At 38.8% G+C, this 20,050-nt stretch overlaps 1 protein-coding gene across 6 annotated transcripts in view; it reads left to right on the top strand.

Annotated features, from left to right (window-relative positions):
- HDAC9 (histone deacetylase 9) overlaps positions 1-20,050 on the top strand; it is a 947,449-nt gene that overhangs the window by 609,696 nt on the left and 317,703 nt on the right. The window lies entirely within an intron of this gene.

Here is a 20,050-nt window from a genome sequence, read left to right on the forward strand (position 1 = left end):
TGTATATCATGTTCTTTGTTTCTGATATTTTAAAAAGTGTTGTTTCCTATTCATCAATGCAAAAGGTTCTGTGAATGGTGATGAATCCATTTAGAATGAGAATTTCTGTGACATTTTTTTTAAACTGTACTATCCCCAAGCAATGTGTCTCAGGGTGATTTCCTAGGACATAGACTTTGAGGGTGTGGGTAGTGATTCATTGAGGCTGCCAGTGGACAAAGACTGGCCCCACCACCTGGTGCTTAAAGGGATCTGAGGTTCATATAAATCTCTACATTTATAGACAGAAGGTGCTCAAAGCTTCCTTCACCTCCAACTATCACAAAGCAAAGAGGGTTCAGACTATTCCTTCCTCTCTGAAATACCTATTAGTCAGGCTTCCAGGGCTACCTTCCAAATACAAGTGGTCATAACAAATATGAAGACATTCATTCATCCTCCATTCAGCCACTCTGATGATTTTCCTAAAGTCAGGTTTGACCATGTCATCTTCCTATTGCATGAAGGTGCAAATACAGAATGCTCTCTTTTCCCCAGTCCTTTGTAACCCAGTCTCCTCCTGACTTTACAGTCTCCTTACATGGGACTCAACAATGCAAAGTCTTCTATCCAATGATATTAGTCTCATGATTCTGTTATGAACAAGACCCTTACTCTCTTGGCTCCAGTCATTGTCTCTGGATGTCCCCCAAGTCTGGAAAACTTTACCTCCTCCACCATGACTACTGACCTCTTTGGCTTCCTTTAAGTTCCAACAAGAATCCCATCTCTTACTACAACCTTTCCCCAACCCCTCTTAATTCTAAGACCATCCATCTCTATTTTTTTTAAATTTAATTATCCTGCATAGAACTTACTTTGTATATATTTGTTTGCAATTCTTCTCTGCAATTATATTGTAATCTCTTTTATTCATATCTGGCCACTTGGACCCAGTGGCTCCAGAGGATAAATTGAGGCTAAAGACTTAGCAAAGCACCCCCCTCACTCAAATCTAATTCACATGCTTGTCATGATAGCCACTCCCTGACATGGTCTTTGAGAATGAAGGACAAATCTCATCATCAGGTGGAAGATAGGTTAAGGTTATTGGAGATACAAAAAGCAGCAGATATGAATCAAGACAACTGGAGGTGGTCCTGCGTGTGAGGCAATCAGTAGGCGCCTAATAAGGGTTTATTGTTTGATTGATTGATCAACATGGAAAATTAGGTGTGGTTTGCGATTTCCTTCTCCAGTTTATATTACAGAGGAGGAAATTAAGGGAAATGGGGGGAAGTGACTGAGGCCAGATTTGAACTGGGAAAGATGAGTATTATCAAATTAGCTGCCTGAAACATGTGTGGAGAGAGTGGAGAGAGAGAGAGAGAGAGAGAGAGAGAGAGAGAGATGATAGATATAGATATAGATATAGATAGATATAGATATAGAAAAATGTCTATGTATTCATATATATATTCATAGAAAAATTAAACCATTCTTGCTTTTTTTATTCAAAATTTCATGCTAACATGGCAGTATGAAGCCAAAGTTCTCAAACAGCATTTCATCTATTTCTCAGTTGACCTGGCTAGAACTTCTTTCACTTTTTCTTCCTTGTTCTCATCCGCTTCTTTTTCCTCCTCAGAGTTCTCATCAGTTTTCATCTGCCTATACTCACAGGAACTTTGCTATTGAATCAAGATACTTCACATTTTTTCTGTATTGATTTTGTAAAATTTCTGATGGGCTTTGTTTTCCTACAATTCTTTTGTTTCTCCAAATGTGGTTTTATTTTCCCTTCAAATAAGGACTCAGTGACTCCAAATTATTTTCTTGAACATTGCTTTGCTTTCCAGTCTTCTGTCTCTGTCTTCCCCACTGTCTGTAATAGCAGTGAGGCAGGGGAGGGGAGACATTACCAGTTGTCTTTCCTGAAACTTTCCAGACATTCTTTTCTGCTGAACATCAAAATCTGGACTCTCTCATTCACTGATCAATGGAATTCATGGGCTTTCTATCACAACGGATGGCTTATCTATCATATCTGTGTCATATTTTTGCTCCTATTGCCTCACACATACTAAGTATTTCATAAATCTTTGTTGATTGATTGTTGCTCCATTTCAAAGCTTATGTTGAATAATATTATTTTCCTCTTCCCACTTCCCAGCCAGGCATATGAGCATCTTCAGGTGCTTGGTAATATTCATCTGTTACTCCTATGCCCCCATATTCTATTTGTTTTCTTTTTTAAATATTAAGTTCAATAGTATGTTTAATATAAAAAAGAAATGACCACAAATATTTTTTGGGAAATAGGTGGGAGGGTAGTAATGAAAAAATGAAATCTTTACTCTTAGTGACATCTTTGTGCTTTCTTTTTCAACAAACCCATTTTTTAAATCATTGCCTTCCTTGCCTGATGAATGTATTTTAAAGCTTCCTTGAAATTATTGATTACTTCTCTCATTGTTGTTTTATGACTGAATATACCCCTTGGATCTCACCTCACAATGAAAAGGTCCATGAAACTGAACTCCTCTCAAGATTCCAGCCCCCTCTCCCAATTATTCTGTGTCTACTAGTGACATTGCCACTTTCTCTGGGCATCTATGCAATAAATATTGGCATCATCGTGGTTACTTTTCCTTCATTCTGTTGTACCAATTTGTTTCCCAATCCTGTTGCTCCTTTGAAAGTCTCTCTGATGCAGATTCTTGGTCTCCATTCCTATTTTCATCTCTTGTTCAGACCATCATCATCTTTCTCCTTGATTATTTTATCAGTCCCCTAGATCTATGTAAGTAGGTGTGCGTATAGGTAGACTGATATTCTTTCTATTGGCCAAGCTATTTTGCACCAGTTCTTATCATTATAGATACTAAATCCACTAAGGAAAGACCACAACCTAGCCAAACTTTTCCTTCCATTCTGATTCTCTAACCCTTGTCCTCCAATAATCCTTCCAGTGAGGATCTCCCCATTTGGTTCCTCTCTGCAACATGTTACCCTAGCTAAACTAAACTTCCTACAAAAGCCTACTTACACAGTTCAAGTTTTTTCTAATTCTTATTCCATCCAGCTCAAATTTTGCTTATTGACTTTACAAACCCTTTATTGTTAGATTAGTTAAATGATCACATCAAAGTGACTATTGTCTTCAACATTCAATCCTTTGCCTGCCCTTCTTGTGGGACTCCCATCAAATTTCTTCAAAATTTTCATCTGAGGTTTTCCTCAATTTCTCCTGACATCAGTAGGGCACTTGTAGAACATTCTGTCCACATACCTCTCAGGTCTCAGTCTGGAAATGTGTCCAGGTCATATATTTTTGCATTCTTCTTTGTAAGAGCCTTTCTCTATATACTTAGTCTTGCTCTGTTTCTTTGTGGATCCCATTCTTTTTGTCTAGAATAGCTTCACTCATCACTTTGCCACATTTGAATGCACTTCAGCATCCTCAATATGATCTCCCTCCATAAGCCACTATTAATCTTTTTTCTTCAAGTCAGAATCATCTTTTTCCATCTACAATTTCCTCAATTTTCTCAAGGTTTTAGTTGAATAATGCTATATGCTCTCAGAGAGCTGGGACCATGGCCAATTTGGATGTCAAATCAGAGGAAAACAGAGGAATACAACAAATCCAAGTTGCCTCTGCTCTTTCCTTCACAGGATTGTCCAGTCAATTGATCAGCCGGCATTTATCAAACATCTACTGTGTATTCAAACCTAAAACTAGAAACTGGAGGGTCAAGAACAAGGAGTAAAGCTATCCCTGTCTTCAAAGGGTCTTGGCATTCCTCCTGCCCTCTGGTCACCTTGATCTCTGTTAAGTTATAGAGAAAATATCCTAGACTTATAGAATGAAGACTCATGAGGAGGAAGCCAGGTATTCTGGTAGCAGTGAATCCCTCTTCATCTAATATTTCTCATTCTCTCTAGAGAGCATTAAGTCTCCAATTTATTCTGATAGCATCAAATGTGATCAGATTTATTGGGAATTTTGCCCTTCCAATGGTCTCTAAATTAATTCCTCCTTGTAATTTCCTTTTTGGTCACGAGGTAGTACTCATCTTCCTGAGTTCAAATCTGACCTCAGATATTTACTATATGACCTGTGCAAGTCATTTCACCCTGTTTGCCTCAGTTTCTTCATCTGTAAAATGAACTAGAGTAGTAAATAACAAGCCTCATCAGCATCCTTGCAAAGAAAACCCCCAAATGGTATCACAATGAGTCAGTCACCACTGAAACCATGGAACAGCAACGATTTAATCTAATCTCTTCTGAGCTCTTATCCTGGTCCTGTTTAGCACTCAGATCCCCCGTCCTGGGTTTCCGTCCAAGTGCAACCCCAATGCCATGACCTACATGAGGCTTTGGGCATGGCCCTGACTATTGTATCTCTGTCCTTCTTGAAATCTTCGTCCAACATTGCCTTGATTTTGTGTTGATTTATCTTTGCTAATGGTTTCTCCCTTTTAATGGAATGTAAGCTACTTGAAGGCAGAGGCTGTTCCATATTTCTGTTTGTTTCCCTATAACCTGGCATATAGTAGACAAGAAATCTTTGTGTAATTAAATTGAACCCAAACTCAGTAACTAGTTGGCAATAATTTCGATTTTAATGATGTCATCAAAACCATGAACTTTGCACAGTAGTGTGCTACCAAGGTGATCACATTTATTTAATTACTTAATCATCTGTTATTTAAAATCAACACCTCTCATGGTAAACTCCCTCATATTCTCCCTTTCCTCATAAAATCCCTTTTTTCTATCAACTGAGAGAAAAGTGACTGTTCTCCTTGCAAGATCTTGATTTCAACCCTTCTGGAAGCTTGTTCCACTTCTGATTCCCATTCCCTCTCCCATCTTCTTTCTTCCCTTCCTAGTGGTCACTTTTCAGTGACATATGAGGGCACAATATCTTCCCAAACCTTAAACATCCTCTACCTACCATCCATCAAAACTAATTCTCTTAATTCCCCCTTCTTTCTCTGCTTACCATAGCATCTCTAATGATATACTTATGTATTTTCTGGTCTCTTACAATCTAGATTCTGAACTCAATACTCTCTGGATTCCCTTTTCTCTAAAAAATAGCAATGATTTCTTAACTACTGAAAACAATGACTATTTCTCAGTTCTCCTTGTCCTCACTTGTCTTTAACTTTTGACACTCTTAATACCTCTTCCTTCTGGGTACTTTTTCTTTTCTTGATTTCTATGAGGCTATTCTCTGTGGAATTTCATCTAATTGGGATCATTCTTTCTCATCTCATCTAATGAGTGAGTCTTCACTCATCTCCTACCCTCCAGGACACAAATGTTTCCTACATTTTGTTTCTGGACCCTTCTTTCTTTCTACTCTTTCCTTTGGGGATCTTATCAGCTTCATCGGATTCAATGATCCCCTCTACAGGATGGCTTCTAAGTTAACTTTCTGATGGACAAATTAACTTGATTTCCCCTAGGAATCTCCAACTCAAGTCAAACACAAAACTCATTATTGTCCCCTCACCTTGCCTAGTCAATAATCAAATAAACTTTCATATTTTTATCAAGGGTACTGCCTCTCCCAGGAACAAAGGTTTGGAACTTCAAATAGTCCTTAACTCCTCTCTCTGCCTGTCACCCCACTTATCCATTCTGCTCCCATGATATCTCAAGCTTTTTCTCTTTCCACCAATTTTCCTAATCCCATGTCTGCATGACCTTCCTCAAATGGCAATACAATCTCTGATCCAGTACAAAAACTCTTTAAGAATGACTTAAAAAGGGGGCAGCTAGGTGGCGCAGTGGATTAGAGCACTGGCCTTGGAGTCAGGAGTACCTGAGTTCAAATCCCACCTCAGACACTTAATAATTGCCTAGCTGTGTGACCTTGGGCAAGCTACTTAACCTCATTGCCTTGCAAAAACTTAAAAAAAAAAAAGAATGACTTAAAAACCTGAGTATAATTTCACTCCACATTGCAACTTGACACCCTTAGAGAAATACCAATTTTTCTCTCTTGGGACTTTTGAGTCTTTTTACAGTTGAAGAAACTAAGGCCCAGAAAAACTGAAAACTTGACCAATATGACACAAGAAGTAACAGGACTATGATTTGAATCCAGGTCTTTGGACCACAGACCCCATTCGGTTTCACATAGAACTTTACTATGAACATGTTAAAAAGTATCAGGAAAGGTTTGACCGTTATGTTTAATGAAAATCAAAATAGAAGCTTGACAAATTTCTCAACTAGAATATCACAAAAGCAATAACTGTGGTCTATGTTAATGTGCATCTGTAGTCTGCAAATGTTTTTTGTTAATCAGCATTATTGCACTAGCCCTGCGAGGTAGGCATTTGGCTGTCTACATTTTGGAGATAAACAGTGGAGGCTCACTTAGGGTAAGCTCACTAAATTAGAGGCAGGATTTGGCTCAGGTCTTGTCTCCTCCAAGTCTTTCCTCTAGAGCAGGCTAGGATGGTTCAGCCTGAGAATCAGCAGTTTTCTGCATCTGAACCACATAGACTATCCAAGCTTAATCTGTTCACAAGAATGTGGTTGAAGAATGGATTCTGTCCTTGATGGATTATTTGTTGGAGGAATTCTTTATTTCTTGCAGATAGAGGGAAAGAACCAGACCATAGTCACATGAACAGATACTGTGACCAAGTTCTCTGAGCTGGGCAAGATTAGATTATTTTCTACTATTTCATGTTGTACTGAGATGACAAAAAAAGGCAAATGAGTTCAGATTCAAATTTGGGAATGGTTGAAATCCAACAATCCCCAAAACCTTTAGCAAGCATTTGCCATAGACCAGACCCTGCATTGGTGCCCTGGCTTGCATATACAAAAAATAAAATACCCCTGGGAATTAATTTATTAACAGGATATGGTTGTGATGGTGTGAGCAGATGCTGTTTTCATTCTGTTTTGTTTTTGTTTTTGTTTTTTATTTTAGGTTTTTTGCAAGGCAATGGGGTTAAGTGGTTTGCCCAAGGCTACATAGTAGGTAATTATTAAGTGTCTGAGGCCGGATTTGAACTCAGGTACTCCTGACTCCAGGGCCAGTGCTCTATCCACTGCACCACCTAGCCACTCCCTCTGTTTTCTTTCTGCCTAGAAACAGCATTGATTGCCCCAGAGAAGACATTTTCATATAATACTTATTGATAAAAATATCTAGTATACCTACAACCCTTCACAGTAATGCCAAGGTCTAGATGACAGTCACAAAACAGGACCTGATTTTTGCCACTCCTACTCTACTATTCAGAAAACTCCCATTTTCCTATTACCTCCAGGATCAAGCATAAATTCTGTTTGTTCATAACTTGAACATTCCAGACTTTCCAACCTTCTTAACATTCTTGCCCCTCTGAGATCTTGGATTTGGTACCATTGGCCTCTTTGTATTCATTGTATCCTTCATGCCATCCCCTGAATGCTGGGCATTGCCACTCACTGTTATGCCTGGCATGCTGGGCTTCCTCATCTTATCTCCTGGCCTCCCTGGCTTGTTCACATCCCAGCCAAAATCTCACATGCTATCCCATGTATAATTCCAATCTGTAAGAAGCCTTTTATGATTCCTCCTAATGTTTGTAACTTTCCACTAAAAATTCATTGAGGGTCTATATCTATACATCTATTTCTATCTCTATTTATCTTGCTTGCAAATAGTATTTTGCCATTTATTAGAATGTGAGCTCCTTGAGAGCAGAAACTATTTTTTTGTCTGTTTCTGTCTTTTTTACTATTATTATAATTTTCCATTCTTTCTAACTGCATTCAAGATACCAATGCAGTGTCTGATAGAAGTTAAATGCTCGCCAAAGACTTTCTGACTTGTTGGATTGCAACCATTCCCAAATCTGAATCTGAACTACTCTTAACTGTCTTGTTGTCATCTCAGTTCTGCATTTAGCACATAGTAGGTCCTTCATTAATGTTTGTTGACTGACTGATTCTTCAATTGCATGAGCTACCAAGCTGCTGTTTTTGGAGGGAATACTGTTTAGAGATTATACTCTCATTGTATGTGTCTGTGTGCATGTGTGTATGTGTGTAGGAATCATGGGATGGTAGGAAGTAAAAACATGTCACTGATAAAAGGAGCAAAAGATCTTTCAGCATTGCCTAAAAGGAAGATGAATTATTTCTCTTTCCTATTCCATCATAAAAGATCATATTCTGGCTCATGTTGTAAGATCATATCTTAGTTCAATCAGAAGAGATCATCCATCTAGTGCTTTGTTGGCTCCTAATGAACTGTGGACTTTCTACAACCCCCGAATATTACTGCAATGGAAAAAAAAGACATCGAACTTAAAATCAGATGACTCTTTGGGGATCACAAAAGTAACTTGTAGAACTCTTCCTAAGGCGTAAGAGATTTTGTGAATGCTCTCTGTTGTTTATTGTTATTCTCATTTTTATTCTTACTACTGTTCTTATTATCAGTGTGTTGTCATTATTATCCTGAAAGGACTCAGGGACGTTCTCCCCTTGTTTGGCTCTCGCCTTCCTGGGATGGAACTATGCAGAGCGCTCTGCAAACCTTCGGGTATAAAAACATGAGCTATTTATTATTAATATTGTTGTTGTTACTACCACTGTGATTGCTATTATGAAAGGAAAGAAACTGAGAAATGTCTCTTTGACTTATCGTGAGGACGGGATTTGTAAAGAAGCATTAAACCCCACCAAATGTCTATATTATTGCAGCTGGAAAGTTACCCTGTAATTTCATTATCTCCTGTCCAATTAATGAGGCTAACTCGTTAGTGGAGTGTCCAACCCCAAATCTAATCAGAGGGCAGAAGTCTAAGCATTTGAGACTTGAGCGCAAGTACAAAGATTGGTAACATCTGAAGATTATAAACCACAAAAGTGAATACTGCCAAGAAATGATAGAGTATATTTAGGGAGGCTTGGTTTTCTATTAGGAAAGACAAGTCTTGATCAACCAAATAAGATTTCTCTCATTTTTAATACTCCCATCTGTTCTTAAGTTAGAAGCACATTGTGATCTTTGGATGGCAGGATCCAGGGGAAATGGGTGTCTTGCCCTTTGGCATCTCTGAAGATTCTCAGGGATTGGTTCCTTCTAATTATAGCACCAGCCATTATCAAGGAAGCTCCTTGAAAACTGGCTGGCAGCTCTTTCAAGCACTCATTGTCCCAACAGACAAACCTGCTTCTAGTATCAGAAACTCCCAGAGATCCTGGTTATTGATAAATTCATCTTCTCACTGTGACTCTAAAGGAGATGCCAAACAATGCTCTGATCAGCAGAAACGATACCAAAGAAATGGAGATTCTGCAGAGAGCAGCAGATGTAGGATGTGCTCTGGCCAGTGGAATAGAAAATTGTCTCATTAAAAAAAAAAAGTTGTCTTATAAAAAAAGAAAGAAAAGAGGGGAGGAAAAGAAGAAAAAAGAAGGAAGGAAGGGGAAAAAAGAAGGAAGGAAAGAAAAAAAGTCCAGTGAAGTTTCCCAAAGGGGGTAAAGGTAAAAATACTAGGATTAGAAATGTAGAGCCAGAAGAAACTTTAGAGCTAAAGATTTCCAAGTCTCATTTTACAGATGAGATAGCTGAGTCACGGGAAGTGGAAGAGGTGATACAAGAAGAAAGGACAAAGGCAGGAGATGCTTTCTACTCTTTCCTTCCCTTTTCTAAAATATCATTCACTATAGTTTTTCCTCTAGGATGGGGGCCAAGAGGAAAGAGCAGGTAGAAGGAGCTTTATTTGATTTTGCCTTCCCTTTGGTGTGGGGTTTTGTTTTCCCTTCAAGCGAGTAGAAAATCAGTTTCAGATTAAGTGTTAGCAAATCCTAGTGAGGGTTTCTGTTTTAATCTTCTTTAACAAGCATGGTTAGCAGGAAGGCTCTTTTCAAAGAGATGAAGAAGGGAGGTAATTGTTGAGTGGCGGTATCCCAGGCCAGGGAGCATCTCTGACGGGCAAATCTCACTTTTTTGTTTTTTTCTGGAGTGGTTAGCATCCATTTAAAAAAATACTTTCTTTTTCCTTGCACTGATAGAGTATAAAAGCTTTACTGTTACAGTTTGTGTGTGGCCAAGCAATGGCATATGGAAAACATGTTTCCTGCTATTTAATTAAATTAGGCCTCTCACGTGCCAGCCCCAGGCATGTCATTCCAGGCCCTCTGAGGCCCTTTGTCTATCAGGGAGATGGACAAGATGTTGGCTGTCCTGAGCACACCTCAGCAAACTGTGGCTCCGGTTGAGGCTGGCCAGGCTGCTTGTTTAACCGAAATGGGGCATACTTACAAAATCGATGACATTTTGGCCTTGGCACAATGGAAAGGAATGATCCGTGCTCTGGAGACCGGCAGGCATTTCTGTGAATCATCATTGGGGAGAAAGTGAACAGGGTTGACTCTTATGAGTGAGGCTCCAGTCTGGTGTCCTCATTTTCCTTCAGTCAGAGTTTGGGTGCTTGCTAACAGACCCCAAAGGGTTTCCAACGAGTTGTCTCTGGCCGGACATGGAGGTTAAATCACTGACCCCAGAGGAACCTTTCAGTCTAGGTCTTCTTGAATCCAAAGTCTGCATTCTATTTGACTCCATAACTATTATTTATTCAGTGCAACAAATATGTAATGATTCAAAGCACTGTGGTGGGGGCTGCTAATTTAACTAAATAATAAAGAGGAAATAAATCAGAACACCCCCCAATGAGTCAGTATTTCAACTATACTTTGGGGCAATCAGAAGTGAGAAAGGTATAGAAGACTATCTATGAAAAGGTGCAGAGAGAGGAGATGGGTTATTATTTTAGAGGAACTCACCCAGCACTGGAATGGAAAATGTGTGAAGGGGAGAAAGAAAAAAATGGCAGAAAAGAGAGGCACTAACCAGACCAGGGCTGGCTCTCTGGGCCAGGCTGCAGCCTCCTCTTTCCTCCATGTCATCAATGTTTGTGCTCAAGAGAGAACTTTTTAAAGTGCTAACTCCAGATTGGGCTGACTCTAGGATGAACTCAGGGTTCAGTTCAGTTTCCTCACTTTCAGGGATGATTGAGAGCTAAATTTCTAAGTTTCTTGACAGAAGCACATTGAGGTCCAGGGATTTGCTGCTGATCTCATTCTCAGAGAGGTAAAGACACTCTGAACCCAACCCTGGAACTAGGCTTCAAGTCAGGCGGGGGGGATGTTCACATGTTCATTTTGTCTCTACATTCAGCCTCTATGTGAAGAGCTCCATGCACCAAGCCAGCTGACTGAACCTTTGGGTGGTTCTGTATGTTAGAAATCTTTGCCTGAAATCTACCCTTCACCTGCCTCTGTCATCTGCCTCTGCTTGTACCCATTATTCCTAGTTCCACTACCTTGGGCCAAAAATACAAGTCTTCTCTGGGCTAAACATGCCCAGTTCTTTCAAACTTATCCTCATCTGATTGAATTTACTACCCTTCCTCATCCTGGCTCTCCCCCTCTACATGTTCCCCTAGGACCTCTCCTACACAGAGTATTTATTAGTAATTGGCCCCCTGCTCTCAACTAAAATATCCTTGTGCCCTTAACTCGAATTCTCTACTGACTTTTCTGTTCCTTAGCCACTTGGACAATTAATATCATTGACAAATTTATCTCTATGACAGCCTGATGCCTTGGTAGAGAGGCTCATCATTACTTTGTCAACTAAGAACTGGAGCTATCCATATTAACATTCATTATGTTTTGGATTTTTATTACTCCCTCTTATGACTTGACAGCCCTTAATTCAGTGGTCATTATTTATGGAATCATGCATTTAGAAGCAGAAGGACCTTCTGTGGTCTTTGGATCCAAACTTCTCATTTTATAGATGGGTAAACTGAGACTACAAGACACCACATGACTTGTTTAAGTTCACTCAGATAGTAAATAGCAAAATCTTGATTCATATCAAGGGCCTCCCGCTCTAAATCTAGAAACTTTATTGAAGCAACCTCCATTTAAAGTCTATGAGAGGGGCGGCTAGGTGGTGTAGTAGATAGAGCACCGGCCCTGGAGTCAAGAGGACCTGAGTTCAAATTTGAACTCAGACACTTAATAATTACCTAGCTGTGGCCTTGGGCAAGCCACTTAACCCCATTGTCTTGCCAAAAAAACCTAAAAAAATAGTCTATGACAAAAGGGAATGTCATCAAGATGCAAAAATTAACAAAAAAATAAAAGATACCTTTGCTTTCTGGTACAATGAGGGAATGATGAAAAATGATGAGTGAAAACTGAGCAAAGGGAAAATGAAAATGCAATGTGTAAAATACTGGAAGCTTCAAGTTTTGTATCTCCTCATGTCCAGGACAATAATAGTGATAATGATAATAATAATAATAATAATGAATATCAATAAGATATATATATATATAATATCCCAATATAGTTGCCACAATTAATGACAGTCTATTAGTTTTGGATTGAAAATAGGAATGGATTTTACAGAACGGTGCAGGAGGAGCCTCCTGAAGTACAATAACAAAAAAAGAGAAACATGTCCCAAATTAATTTGACAAGAGAACATTTTGTAAGAACCCATGAAAAGGTCCATGGGGTCTAGGACCTTGAATTCTCCAAGAACAAATATGAGTTCTCAACAACTGGAAAAAATTTAGCAAAAATCAAAACTGTTTTCACATGAGAATCATTGTAATTAGTAGCTTTAACAAAATCCTAAGTCCCTATTTAATAAAGAGACATTTTTCAGGCAATGGCAGAATTCTATAGAAGGTCATTTGGAGAATACTAAGATGGAAACTTGAAACTGCTATCTGAATATCTTTTCTGAGCAGCAAGATTCTCCACATAAACATTCATACAGCATGTTCCAAAAGTCTTGGTGAAATTTTGAACTATTGAAGTTTAAAGTTACATGAAGAATGTTTGTATGTCTATATAAAACATATAGATAATATATGCATGTGTGTATATGTGTCTGTATGTTTCAATGTATATTGTACATTTAGGCATATAGATATGTGCCTATATATATTCTCAGTGTATTACAGTCAAGTGTGTAAAAAATAGCACATGACATGTAGCAGAAGGAGGCAGATGATCCAAATGCTTATCTCTCTGGTATCTTGGTATAGCAACATTACATGTGGTGATGGCCATTTTGGGGGGGGGTTATGTTTCATTTCATCATTTTGTGATTTATTATCAATGTCACTCTTCCCCATTTTTTTCCTTTTCTTCTCTTCATGTGAACCAAAAAGATTTCTGTGACCCTTCTACTCTTCTACTCAAAAGGCTTCATTGGCTTCATTTTTGAGCTTATGATAAAATATAATCTTTTCACCTTGAAACTTAAAGCCCTTCCATAAATCTAGCCTCCCATTCCAGGCTTATTTCAGGCAATTTGCCTTGACATGCTCCACATTCCAGCCATATGAGCCCATTTGCTGATGGTCAAACTCAGCATTCCATCTTCTGCCTTTGCCTAGTTTACCTTCCATGTCTGGGGCGCCTTTCTTCTCTTCTCCACGGGGCTTCCTTCAGGCTCAGTCCAGGTGCTGCCTTCCTTGGAAGGGAAGGCTGTTTCCTCAACAAACCCTTGCCTTGTCCAATGACTCACACCCAAAAGATGTTTAAAAATTATTGCATCATTGTTAGCTAAAATTTTCATTACTTTATGAAATGTTGGAACTTTTCTCTACCTTCAATGTTTAAATATTTATGTGTGATTTGAGTTGGCAAATCAACATAAAAAAAGATTTGATATGTGGAAAGTAAAATCCATCAATATTTTCCTGGAATCTTTTCAGGAGAGGATCAGCACTAAGCATCATAATCTCTACAAGGGAACATCTTCTGGCAGTGACTTAGTAGCTCCTGGTTGGAACTAAGTATATAAGTGATGTCTCATGAAAATGTTCTGTGCGTTTGGTAAAGCCCCAGCTGTGGCGAACAATTATAGCAACTGACAACCATCAGCAAATTCAGGCATTAGTACTTTTATGAAGAGTAACCATTTGGTGGCTTAAGCAAAATCCCATGTTTCACTTTTAGGGATCAGTAGATGAAAATATTGACTGAATTCTGAGTCCCAGAAGTCACATAAAAGACATAAAATTGGAGCCTATTTTAAAAAATGCAAACCTAGTAATATTTACTGTCAGATGATGAGGACTATGGGAAAGCAACACACATCATTTCAATGGATTACATCAGGTTCTGAGAGTCCATATAAAAAAAGGTCTCTGGTTAACGTTCCCTTGTTGATCTTTCTAGACCAGACGCTTAGTTCTTTATCCAGAGTAAAGTGCACATCGAGAAAGTTTCAGTGCAATTTCATCACCACACTCTGGGACTAAACAAATATCTCTCAAGCCGCAAGCATTTATCAAGGGAAGTGGCACCAAAGATGGCAGGTGGCATGTTACCTTCTCATAAGAGATTTGGTTTAGTAAGACAATCAGAATTGTACACAAATTAGCACCAAAGGTCAAAATGAGAAATGCGAATAATTGGGTTTAAAGGATCTTCTTTAGCTGCTGATGAGCAAGGCATCAAACGTTTGAGATGGCCAAGATTTGTCATGATGGCAAGTTATCTGAAACGTATTCATGGCCTACAAGTGTAACAGAAGCTAAGGGTTTGATATGAGAAAGAGAACATACAAAATAAAGCAATAAATGTATTGCAATCCTAGGTTGCATTAAAGACAGATTGAGTTCCCAGGACTAGGATGGTAATCATCTCACTGCCCTCTGCCCTTGTCAGAGCACATCTGGAGGATTATTTTTGCTTCTGGGGACTCAGTTAATGAAGGGCATTAATCTGAAAGGCATCCAGAGTGATGAAAGACCTTGAGATTCCACTGAATGTGAATTGGTTGAAAGCAACTGAAGTGATTTGTCCTAGAAAAATGAAAAGTTATGATAGTCTTGCTATATTTGAAAGGCTGTGATGTGGGAGAAGGATTGCAGAAGTCAGATGAAATGTAGAGTCACATTTAGGAGACAGAGTTGTCCTAAGGCTGGAACTCTAGCTTGGATAGAGATGACATGGACTTGCATCCCAATCTTGTTCCTTTCTATGTGAGTGACCTTGGATAAGTCCTATATATCACACACACACACACGCACACACACACACACACGCACGCACATGCACACACACACACACACACACACACACACACACATATATGTCCTATATAACTCAGTTTTCTTTCTATTTGGGTGACCATAGCTAAGACAGTAATACCTCTTATGCCTGTTTCTTCACCTTTAAACTGAAGGATTAGTGTTTGATCATTCAAATTCTCTCTAACTCTGAACCTATGATTCCATAATATGAACTAAAATCTTTATAATAAGTAGAACTATCCAAAAAAAATAGATTGGATTGGGGTACCTTGGGAGATTGTAGGTTGCTAGTATGAGAAGTCCTTGAAGGAAAAACTATAATTTCATTTCATTTAAGTTGGAGAGGTACAAGCTGGAATAGATAGTGACAAGTTCCTTCCTACCTTGACTAGATATTGAAGGAGGTAGCACCTGAACTATACCTTTAAAGAGGAGAAGGATTTCAATGAGATCTAGAAATAGTTTCCAGAGACTTCCAAGTGGAATGATGGCATCTCTAATTTCCAACCAGCTAATATTTTAGCCCAACCAACAATAGGGTCATTAGTTCATGGGGATTCACATACTGTTTCCCAGAGAGCTTAATATAGGGGAACTCTGAAGCCTCTTCTGAACCTGAGATATCATCGTATCCTGGTGCCATCTGAGAGCCATTATTTTCCTCTGCTCTCTGTAGAAAAGATAACTTGGAGTTATTGGTTTTCTTTTGCTAGGAAGGAGAGGAGGTATGGAAATATCGCATTTGTTCATAGGAAGGATGGCATTTGAGGACGCAGTCAACAAAAATCAAACTTCAAATGCTTAAGTGAATTTCAATTTCAACTTTTGTGTCTTCAATCCTGAGTTGCCAATGGGGCCTTTGGGATGAACTTTGAGACTGTTTTACAGAGAAGCTTTATGGGTGTCAGGGTACTTTCAATGATGACTTGGTAGACTTTTTTTTTCATCTCCATAATAACTCTGCATTTTATTTATTCCAAATGTGGTTGTAACTTTAACACATGGCTGTCAGAAAACAATGATTTTACTTGAAACCTTATATCTGACTAAACTTAGTCCTGAAAGTAACTTGGTTAGGATATTTTAACATCCTTGCTCAGATCTTTTAATGAACTCTCTCTTATCTGATGTCAGCGTTCTCATGAATGAAAGATAAAGCTATTGGCAACTCCAAGCTCCTGTGGAGCAATCTATGCAGTGATCCTGCCACTTTATTTGGAGCATGAAACTCAAGGGCCGGAAACTATGTTGGGAATTTTCCCTTCTAACTTTGGGTTCAAGTACAATCTCAGCCATCATTCAAACTATGCATCTGCATCTCTTTTGGCCTGTGCATTTAAAAAAAATGTGATTTTTTTTCTGTTTGATTTTATGTGGTTTTTCTCTCTCTCTCTCTCTCTCTCTCTCTCTCTCTCTCTCTCTCTCTCTCTCTCTCTCCCTGCCTCTCTCTGTCTCTCTCTCTGTCTCTCTGTCTCTCTCTCTGTCTCTTTATCTCTGTCTCCCTCCCCCTCCTCCCTTTTGCTTTCCTCTCTCCCTTCCCCTCCCTCTCACCCTTTCACCCTTCCTTTCCCTCCTTTCCTTCTCTCTCTCTCTCTCTCTCTCTCTCTCTCTCTCTCTCCCCCTTTCTTGCTCCTTTCAGCTCTCAACCTTCCTTTCTTCCTCCCCCTCCTTTCCTTTCTCTGTCTGTCTCTCTCCCTCCCTCTCTCTCTCTCCACCACTTTCCCACTTAAGAGTTCCTACGGCTTTTTTTCTTGGTTGTTGTTGAATAAAATATGATTGAATCTCCCTTTGAAGCTAATTTATGGAGGAGGAACTGTTCTCCACCCTCTCTGTGGCTCACCACAACCTCGACAAAGGTTAGTTGGAGTACGCTGACATAAACTGATCCTGGCAACCAGCAGATCTCCATCTGGGGAGTCTATTGGCCTTTGGTTGAAACATATGCATGAAACAGAGTTTGAGTTGATGCTGGGCAAATAGCCAGAGAGGCTCCATATTTGTCCATGTGGGGGAACAGGCTGCCGATCATGGATGATTGAGGCCACAATTTTCCTCTGGGACCAGGAATAACACCTGAGTTTGCCCATACTCAAGTTTCCAATATGGAAATTTAGGGGAATATCAATGACCTGCTTTGCAACATTACACTTTAGCAGGCCTAATCAGAGCTGACTTAAGTGCCTACTGTTTTCTTGAACCGTATTAGCTAGGATGAATAAACAGTGATTAGGCACCTACCAGATGTCCGACACCATGTGGAAATGTAAAAAATTTTAAAAATATATAATCTTTGCTCCCAGAAGCCTCCATTGTATCCTAGCAAACTCAATACCCATGTAAGGAAGCCCAAAAGCAAATGCAGTAATTTGGCTCTGGCTCCTAATTGAGATAGGCTTCCTGAAAGAAGAGGAGCATGAAGAATAACATGTGAAAAGGCATGGAGACAAGATGGAAAACTGTGTACTAGTACCTGAAGGGGAGTAGAGTGTAATAAGGCTGGCAAAGAAGACAGTGGCCAGATCTTTGAATGCCAACCAAGGAGCAATTGGGAGCCACTGATGCTTCTCAGAAAGGGTCAGTTGGAGCTTAAGAAATATCCATTTTGGAATACAACTGTGTGAAGGGATGATTGGAGAATTAGAGGAATAATCTCGGGAATGTCATCAGGAAGTGGTCGAGATAAGAAGATAATGCCATTTGGGCTTGCTTCATTGCCCTTCCCTTACAAGAACTTTTCAATTCCCTGTCAATTACAATTCTCTTTACTTTAAAATACTTGTTATGAGGGTATTGAAGTATTTTTTAGAGGGTGGGGCTTGGGACATACGGTAAGGAAATCCCTGACCTTGGGAATGTCGTCAAATCACAGAAGCCTCTATATGGAAACTCCCTTGAAATGCAGATCAGAAACTCATCAATGATTAATAGTTTCTGAGGGTTTCTTGGCATATGGAAAGGTAAGTGAATTTTGGGGGTGAGCATGGGAGGCACACCTCAGTAGCTATCAGAGGCAGGACCTTAACTTCTGTACTCCAAGGCCCCTTGACTCATCTACTGAAGGTAAACAATTCAACTAAATAAATGCTGGTTTAGTCATTTTGAGTCTGAGTGAGTGAAAAAAGACTTTGCTCAAAAATGGAAGGATTTGGGAAGAAAAATCCTCCTTTATTGACATATCTTTTGTGTGTGTGGGGGGGATCAAATCAACTCAGTTTGGCAGGAAAATGGCCTTTCAAAAACCCCATTGCATTGTGAAAAGTAATACTTTAAAACATCTTAGAGCGTTTCCGATCTTCCTTTCCATTCACTTGACCTAGGTAACCTCCCGTATTGTTATTTTTATTGTTATTACTTGAGGTTTGGGAACAGACTAGAGGCAGAACTAGTTCTTGAACACAGATCTCTTCCAATCCTGGGTAGAAATTTCAACCCCCAAAAAAGTTTTTGATGTTTTATTTTTTTTATTTTATTTTCCCCAATTCTTATCTTCTATATTTAATTTTGAATTCACATAATTTCAAAACCTCAACCCCCCAAACAGATGTATATGTTTTAAACTGGAAAACAGTAACATTTGCATGAACAAGTAATGTAAACTGGAAAACTGAACATTTCAAATGTCTGATCACAAGACGCAATGTTATCCAGTTCCTCTGAATTTGTATCTTAAAGTCTCATTTTTTTGAAATAGCATCTCCAGAGTAGACTTTCCAAATGGAGCCTCCATTCTTGACATTCCAGACTTTTGCACGCTTATTTTATCATCTTCAATATTGAGTTAACTTGAAGCCACAGCTAAGTTGTAGATCAACATGAAGGGAGGAAAGAGATTCCCCCACTCAGATGAAATCACAGGCCTGGACTCCTTCGTACTAACCCCCCAAAAAGAAGTTGTATTATTTTTAGTTTTTGAATTGATTTTTAACTCATACTAGCTTCCTGTTTCTTGGGTTTCTTGTCATTTTATATATCGCATAAAAGAAAGCAAATAGCTTGTATATATTATTTTCTAATAACTCAGATCATCTACCCTAGCATAGCACTGAACCAATAGACCTGTCCGCATGACTGGAAGACTCTCCTATTCCTTTTTGGTCCCGTTTTTCTAGCCTGAGGATTTGTCAATAGCCAGAATTTTAATGAAGACTTATCAGTGGATTGATTATTTGAATTCTTCTATCTGGGAGATAGTCTTTCCGGTCCTTACTAAAAGTATTTGAAAAGAAACCTATTTCCTTGAGTGTCATTCCTGTTTACAAAGCCTATGCATTTTAGACATGGAAGTTTGTCATCTCACTCCCATCCCTGACTTTCTTTGGACTCTTCCTAATTTGCATTTATTGCCAAAAAAAGAGCTAAACTGAAAAATAGCTGAGATTTAAAGTGGAGAGAAAAAGAAAACAACTTTGTATATACTGTTCATTGCTTGGAAATTCGTGGGGAAGTAATAGAGCCATCTTTGCTCAAATATCATCAATTGCACTTAGCTATGCAGATAGGGTTAAATTGTACCCTCTTCATCTCACTTTGGATGAAATTGGGCTTAAAAAAAGAAAGAGACAATCTCTACACTTGTAAATGCATGAATAACTTTATAAACCTAACATCCATAAGAAGAAATTCAGTGTAACAAATGGTATAAATTTGCACTGTATTTGAATCTAAAGTCACAGACTTATACTAATTCAGCCATCTTCCAAAGACTTCTAAATCTCAATGAGCTTGTTTTGTCTTGGTTCACTCTACAGAACACTTTGCATTTTCATTTTTATCATTTCTTCTTAAAAATAAACTCTCTCCTCTCTCTCTTTCTCTCTCTCTCTCTCTCTCTCTCTCTCTCTCTCTCTCTCTCTCTCTCTCTCTCTGTCTCTCTCTCTCTGTCTCTCTCCATATATATATATATATATATATATATATATATATATATATATATATATATATGTATGAACACATACATTATATCT

This window comes from Macrotis lagotis, chromosome 7 (assembly GCF_037893015.1).
Source record: "Macrotis lagotis isolate mMagLag1 chromosome 7, bilby.v1.9.chrom.fasta, whole genome shotgun sequence".
NCBI classification, from domain to species: domain Eukaryota; kingdom Metazoa; phylum Chordata; class Mammalia; order Peramelemorphia; family Peramelidae; genus Macrotis; species Macrotis lagotis.